Consider the following 8512-nt stretch of genomic DNA (forward strand, 5'->3'; position numbering starts at 1 on the left):
TAACAAAAATCAATGTTGGATAAAGCGAATAAAAATACCAACTGCAGAATAGAAGATGACAACCCCCAAAAGTTTGCTACCAAATCTGCATTTTCTAGTAGACCTCAAGATATACAGTAGTTGCAACTATTTGCACGTCATAGTTAGGATAGAAAGAAACAAGGATAAATTACAAGTTTCCATCACTGATTGCATCAAAATGTTGATATGATTATCAACGCATAGTGATAATGGTTGTAAGGTGACAAGAAACAATGCATATCTAATTCACAAATTGTACTTATGTATGCTTCAATACTGAACTCATAAGCTTGTAATTGAACTCTTACAACCATCAAATTAATTCATGCACTATCAAGAAATATCATCAATGATATATTTCCTTATAAAAGATTATGCCTCATACCTTGAATTTGACCTAGAGTTTAATGCACATTCCAATCATAAGAAGTACTAATCCTAGATAAAATGGGCAACTGAGTTAGAGACTACGCTTTTCCACCTAGCCATAGATTGGGCAGCATTATGGTCTTTCTTGTTGCCCAATCACCATCGAGCCAGATTCCAGGGCATAAGGAGGTTGCTCAAGAACAAAAACAATCAAGAATCCAAAAAAAAGATCTCCACCCCGGGCTATCAAGGGGAAATGTTGAAGATGCAGTTGAACTCATCAACAAAATGCTTGATTGGGATTTTTTGTCTTGGAATGCAATCATTTCAGCGTTTTCCCAGCAAGGCCACAACAAGGAGACTCTGGAACTTTACTTTTAGATGAATCTTGCAAGTTTAAGGCCAGACCAATTTACATTGACAAGTGGTCTAAATCCATGTGCCAACTTGATGTGTCCACAGTGTGGTGCGCAAGTTCAAGCTAAGGTAATCAAAGTGGGATTTGAATCAAATGCCTTTCCAGAGCTTGCTCTTATTGAAATGTATGTTAAGTGTGATAGAAAGGAGGATGCAATCCAAGTGTTTGATCACATCTGCGTGCCTAATGTTTTCACATGGAATTCTTTGGTTGTTGGATATGCCCGATGCAGTAGGTTAGAGCGTGCAAGGTAATTGTTTGATATGATTCCTAAGAGGGATGTGGTCTCTTGGAGTAAATTGATTGGGATCTACACCCAACATGGGTATAGTGAGGAATCCCTCCAATAGTTTCGTGAAATGCATAGGTCTAGCATGAGGCTGAATTATATTACCTTCAATAGTGCCCTCAATGCTTGTTACCTTACACTCCATTGAGCAAGGAAGACATCTACATGGCTTGATAATCATAAGTGAACTTGAATTGGATGTATTTTTTGGGAGTTCCCTTGCAGACATGTATACTAAATGTGTTGGAGTATAGATGATGCACACCTTCTATTTGATAAAATGGTTATGTGAGATGCCATTTCATGGACATCAATCATTACGAATTTGGCACCTTAGAGAGTGCACACCAATTATTTAATATAATGCCTACAAGGAATGCAGTTTCTTGGAATGCAATGATGGAAACATATGCCCAAGTTGGGTATGGTGAGAAAACCCTACATATTTTTAGAGAAACATTTTTGGCAAGAATGAAAACAGATTGGGTCACCTTTGTTAGTGTTTTAAGTTCATGTGCCCACTTAGCGACTTTGAAGTAGGGCAGGCAAGTCAATGTACACACTATCAGAAGTGAACTCAAGTCAAAATAGGAAGCCACCTGACTTGAAGACTACCATGCACATTTAATTGGTGGGCCATGTAATCTAGTTAAAGCTAGCTACTGCGGGGTTTGAACCTGCATATGAGTTTGCAACGAAAGTGGTATTCCTAGTGAGAGATTAGAGTTTGCAAGGGAAGTGTTTGTTAAAATTCCACTAAGAATATGCGTTGAGGCAGTACAAATGGTCTCACTCTCAAGTTTGCTCCCCAAGTTTAACAAAGGGTGGATCCGCTGCACAAGTAGCACCAAATGCCTCTATATTCAGACATTCAATTTTATTTCAAGTTGCTCAAACCTCAAACATAGCTTTGTTCTTATTAAATATCCACTTAAGACGTCATATGATTGTCGCGTCTTATCAATTTACAATTTGGCACATAGTAGTTGCCAGGGATGTTTACGAATATCCAAAATCATTGTAGCTTCTTCCATCTTTTTCAAAGAAAACTTTCACCAAGTTGGTAATATTTCTATTTCGACAAAAATGAAGACCCCCTCTTTGGGTCTATAATGTATTTTATTATTGGAATGGTTCATGGCTATTGTCAAAGCGTTGCAATATTTGTCAGATTGGTAAAAATCTGTGCAAAATAAATGTTTTATTGCACTAATTGCATAGATATGGACTTGAATTCCATCTGCGTCAATGTAACTCCTTCCTGGTTCTGGTGCAAACAAACATATTATTAGAGTGGCACTTGAATTCTGGCACTCGTATCAAAGTGGTGGTTCCCTGATATTTTATATTGTGAATGGGTGACTGAAATATAGGACTCTTGACCCGCATGCAAAAATATTTCATTTCAAGGATTTGGTGATATACCCAATGTATATATTGTAGACTAGGATGTATACGCAGTAGCTGTCAGGATTCGACAATGAAGCACTAGTCATGTCTTCATGACCCAAATGCAAGAAGTTTGAACCCACATGTCCAAAATGTCATTTTTGGTATTTGGATAGATACGTAGTATATATATGTAGTAGGATGAGTAAATATATATATCATATACTTGGTGGTTGTGGACATACAATGAAGTACTAATCAAGCACACTATGAAAGACAGGCTACTATAGTGTCTAAGCAATTATTAAACCTCTTGTCTTGTCGAGAACCAAGAAAAAAAAAGTATGAACAAAGAAATTGAATGCATATATATTTTGAGCCATGATTGTCCTACTTTTGGGTTGATTTAATACGGACCATTGTAGACTTTGCAATCGAATGGAGTAGTGAAGCTGAAAGGGGAAGTTTAGAGTAGGTAATGAGCATAGGATGAATGCTGCCATCATATCAAAGGAAAAATCTTCCCATCGCAGGCTTCAAAACCAGGTGGATATACAAAACATACATGGGTATTTGCTTTGTTATTCTGGGAAGTATATATTGTCTTAGCATGCCTTAAAATGATGTGGTAACTTTCAAGAAAAAGAAGTATTAGCCTTTGTTATCTTGTTATTCTGGCCTTTTTGGGTTCATGGCTGCCTCTATTCTTCTCGATTAGAGTGTTTTCTAACATAGCACAGGGCACAAGGAAATGCAGTGAAAGTTGTGGGAATGCCTCAATTCCATATCCTTTCTATATCAATTCAATGCATTGTCAGCTGGATGGATTCAAATTGAAATTCTATAACAATACTGTGAGGATTTAAGTGAACAACCTTTACTATAAGTTTCTCATCAGATGGAATCATAATCAATCCTCTCTAATCTTCCTATCCTAAAAACCTCAAGGGCTTCAGTGTCAAAGGCATGAAGAATTATGCAATTTCTGTCAGCAACTTTCTCCAGTTATTTGACTGCAAGAACACTCCAGATTGTCTGTTGAAGTGCAATATTCCTTATATGCAGCGCTGCAATGAGCAGTGCATGTTTGATAGGACATTTTGCTATCCCTTTCTGAATGAGACAATATGGCACCATGGAGATGATGACTTTGCTCACTTCTCCTAGTTGCAATGCCAGAGCTTCATTAGTTGGATACTCACACCCATATTGACCTGTTTGGATGCAAAGTATGGGCTAAGTGGGAATTGGGTGTTATGGGCACTTTTTGATGATGTTCACTATGACCCCAATGTGGTCTATCAACATGCAGTAGATGTAATTGACAATGTGAGGTGTGCTTCTAAAGATGGCTATCAAGGAGATGAGTTCTGTGAAGGCACTCGATACGTAAGAGTATGCAAAAAGCATGGTGAGAAGTCATACGATAAGGACTGTCAAAGAGATCACAATGCAACAAAGAGAATAGTCCTTGCGACTGGGCTTGTGGCTTCGTCAACACTTGTGGCAGCAAGTCTTATTGCACTTGCTTTACACAGATAACATAGATAATCTAATTTTTGAATTAGACAGTCCAGGGAGGAAGCCAACTTGCAAACCTTCTACCTATGCACTTTGAAGAGTTCAAACTTGATCTATTCTCTTATAAGATGTTGGAAAAGGCCACTAAAAACTTTGCTACTACAAAAAAAAAAGTGTGGACATAGTGCTTGTGGGACTATATATGCTGGGAGGCTTACTGATGGTCACCTTGTTGGTATAAAAGGGATCCATTTTGGGAGTTCTCATGGAGTAGATCAACTATATAAATGAAATTAATATCTTCTCAACAGTGAAACAAATAAAAAATTAATACAAATTCTTGGTTTTGTTTATTTAACTGAATTTGTCTCTACTTGAACTGAGGGTTTATATATACTAATGTTGATAAAGCGATGATATAATTGCCTACATTGTTTACCTTGTTGTTAAAGTATGTTAGAATTCTAGAACCAAGTCAGTAAGAAGCAGAGTTCATCTATGTTCTACCTATGATTATCATATCAGGTTGAGTACTCCCTACTTACTGTTGTTATTCTGCTAGTATCAGATTCTGCAAATCAGTGTTCTAGAGATTAGATTATTGCATACAGGATACAAGAGCTATGTGCCATCATTTGCAGAGCAATTCATTCAAGAAAGATAAAGGGTTGTGAATGAGTTGAAGTCATCCACTCATTGGGTAGTGAACAAATTGGATAAAAGAGAGCAACAGTCGAATTCTCAGTTGGAGCACTCTAATGAAAACCATAATTCCCTAGACTCTATTTATTCTCAAGCATAACTACTAGATCTTATTCAAAGGTTGTACACGATAAAATGACAAACGTTATAGATTAGTGCAATTCCATTTTTTTGAGCAATCTCATCAGATAATTGTCATTTAATTTAAGTTTCAAGAATAGTAGTTTGATATGCTGAAGACTGTGGACACTAGTATGGTTGATCTTCAAAAGTTCTATGTAAGATTAGGACAAGATATAGGGTACCTTCAAAAATTAACTTCACAGATATAAAAGCAAATCACTGAAGTGGCTAGCACTGTATCATCTCAATTAGACAATATTCAAAATAAAACAGATGACATTGGCAACGCAGTGACTTTGTCATTGGCTCAATAGAAACTATTACTGGATGACCAAAGTATTGCTTTGCAAGGCCTTGATACTCATACACAAACTCAAGTTGAAGCATTTGAATAAAGCAAGTATCAGTACAACAACTTGCTGATAATGCTTGCCAGCACTAGCTTTAGCTCACTACTTACCAAGATGAGCTTTAGCCAACTCATAATTGCCTAGCACAGAGCTCCTCTATGGTTTTGTCAACTCAGGAAGAATTTGAGTCAAAGAAAGCCACTATGGTCATGGCTTGGAACAAGTTATCTTCATTGCAAAATGCCATTCTTCTTGAATCTCGGGCTATTAATACCATCTTCTTCTACTTGATTATGATGTTTGTGCTCTATATGTTGATAAAAACAAAAGAAAACCAATAAGGTCAGATGTGTTCTCTACTCTGTACTTTTCATATCATTTGCCATTGAGTTCATCACAGCCCATTTTAAAGGAAGTGTCTTTCACAACAACGCTGGATTGCCTCAGAGACATTTTATGTAAGAACAACATTTGCATATACTCTTTCTCTCTTGGGAGTTCAATATTTTTGACTCGTATACCGTCAGCAACAATGGAACCCAAAAGACAGCACGTAAACTTTTTTAATGTGCTAGATATTGAAAGGAACTCTTACTAAATATTTTACACTTCAATGTTGCCAAGTTAATATACATGTATATTAGGAATATAACACCCCATGGGATCACCATCGCTGATGCATTAACAATCATGAAATTGACCGATAAACTTCTCATGGGAGTTCAATATTTTTGACTCGTATCCAGATAATGGAACCCAAAAGACAGCACATCAATTTCTTTGATCATTGGAACCACAAAACAGCACAATAATTTTGATTAATTAACAATATATGATAGGTTTAAGATTCCTGTGGGATGGAATATATGGTTGTAGGTTTCCTGGAGAATTTACCAGTGTTCATCCTGAAGATGAATCTAGTTGAGGATTCAAAACATCAACCATTCTGGAAGATGAACACTAGTAAATTCTCCAGAAAAAACTACATCCTAACAATGAATGCTTTGCTAATTCATCAAGAGGCATGATATAAACAAAAGGTACAACATGACAGACTCAACACATACAGAAGAATGGCATCACATGATTGACAGGTTGCAGATTGATTAGCCAACCCACTGTATGTGAAGCATCTCAAAGGCACAAAATCGAATTGCATACAACATACTATTTCAGGTTCTATATGTTTCACAATGGCATTTCCTCTGTGTGAATCCTATGGCATATACAGTCAACCCTATAGGATGACTTGATGCCTAATTTTCCCCACACAAGAATTCTTGCAAAATCTATTAAAATTTTCAAAATGATACGCTGACTAGAATAGGGGCTAGATTTTGCTATAATGTGCCCATAACAGATCAAGGCACTAGTCTTCTTTCCTTGTTAATAAAAAAAATCCAAAATTATTCTCTCTTTTACCCCATTTTGTTTCATTCTGCAATCTAGAATTTACCAGAAAATTTTACTCGATATCAGAGTCTATTTGAACCATAAAAATCAAAAAAATTATCATAAACTTGGCTCTACTTCCTCAAGCAAATCATGTGAATTGACCTAAAAATCCTAGGACATTTTGCTTGTAGGGGCCTTGAAGTGTGCTTTTTTGAAAGATCTAATAGGGCAAAGATGGTAAAAGTTATAGACCATGAGGGTTACTCATCCACTGGTAATTATAAAAGTTCCCTACTCCAATAATCATAGAAAATAGACTTTACATTCTCAATGCCAATGAAAAGCTAATAAACAGTGTGCAGATTTAGCTTCCATAAATGCTTGTTATCTCTTTTAGTGATATGTTATATATTATTTATGTTTGCTTGGAATTTTTGCATAATTGATTATAAGTGTCATACTATGGTTTGTTAATATTCTAAACAAATTTTTGAATCAAATGATTAAATTGGTTTAGATGTCACTCCAACATGCACATGCAAAAAATATAACTAATTTAATTAGGTCACACATAAAGCTAATGGGATTTATGGAGTCTTGAAAAACTAAAAATCAACATGTATCCTAGGGTTTAGCAAAGAAAATTACCTTAAGATGTTGAAAAGAGCATCGAGGTCCACCAAGCTTTGTCGTAAATCTCTATAGAAGAATCCCAAAAACTGTAAAACCAAGGTACAAATTATAAATTTCTTTGATCACAATCCAACAAAATTCAAATAAATTACATGAAACACCATTTAAAGAATTTGTATCCCAAACAAAATGGGTAACTACAAAGAATTATTTTCATAAAATGTAATAAAGCATCTAACTTACTGAAGTTTTTTTATTTCAGATTGTCACTTTTCTTCTCATAAAATGTAATAAAGCATCTAACTCACTGAAGTTTTGATTTCAGATTTTCACTTTTCTTCTCATAAAATGTAATAAAGCATCTAACTTACTGAAGTTTTGATTTCAGATTGTCACTTTTCTTCAAGTTTTTATTTTTTAGTGTGAGAATGTATCTGGTCATTGAATACAATGGACCTGTATGTTATAAAAGTTTATTTTAGTGCCAGTGTGGACTGAGGATGGAATGCTATTGTTTGGTTTGGAAGTGGAACCTTCCTTTCACGATGGGAATGGATAGGGTATTGGTAGAAAATTGGTTATTCATTATGATATAAATGTGTTTTTTGATTGCCTGTGGGTATCATTCTAACAATGATAAATTGAAACTCTGGGGCATCACACCTGCTTCATTGCCAAACCTGAAAAGGTGCTTGTGTCTAGACAGTTTATAAGTTCTAGAGAAAGCAAAGTTTGTTACGATGCTTGTTATCATGCAAAAAACAAGTTATATGGTACTAAAATTTCTTCCTTGAGGTCAAGTAGAGATTTGACAATAAGCTATTTGAAGCTCCATGCCCAGGATATTTTAAAGAAGATGTATAAGTGTCAAATGCCACCATTCCAGAATTGGAAGTACCAAAGGAATCTCAATTCTAAAAGCATTTCATTTTTGAAGAACTTCCATAGTGATAACAATAACATCCTGCAAAAGATCCTAACATGCATCCACACAAACAAATCATTCAACAAGCAAGATGTTAAGTGCTAGAATAATGCAAACGATTATGAGAGATGCGCCAGAAATGGTTTTGATCTGCCATGTTATAGTTGATATACCTTGGTAATAATCAAGTAGAAGTCAAGTGGAGGATTTCTCAGGTTAACACTATTGAGTTTTGGTATGAACTGTGTAAAAATATTTAATCTGACACATTTTTCTCGAAGATTTCACTTCTTTGATGATAAGTGAAATGTTAACTCGAAACAAGTTAGATTAAAACATCTTCACAGTCCCAACAAAAAACTCAGATAAAAGTAGTT

The 8512-nt window shown here is 35.5% G+C and overlaps 1 pseudogene; it reads left to right on the forward strand.

Moving 5' to 3' along the window:
* The first annotated feature begins 771 nt into the window (after positions 1-771).
* LOC149251203 (probably inactive receptor-like protein kinase At2g46850) lies at positions 772-4028 on the forward strand (annotated as a pseudogene).
* The last annotated feature ends 4484 nt before the right edge of the window (positions 4029-8512 follow it).

Source organism: Pinus tabuliformis, chromosome 7, assembly GCF_031772625.1.
Source record: "Pinus tabuliformis cultivar Carrire ecotype Pingquan chromosome 7, CPIR1, whole genome shotgun sequence".
In the NCBI taxonomy this organism is placed as follows: Eukaryota; Viridiplantae; Streptophyta; class Pinopsida; order Pinales; family Pinaceae; genus Pinus; species Pinus tabuliformis.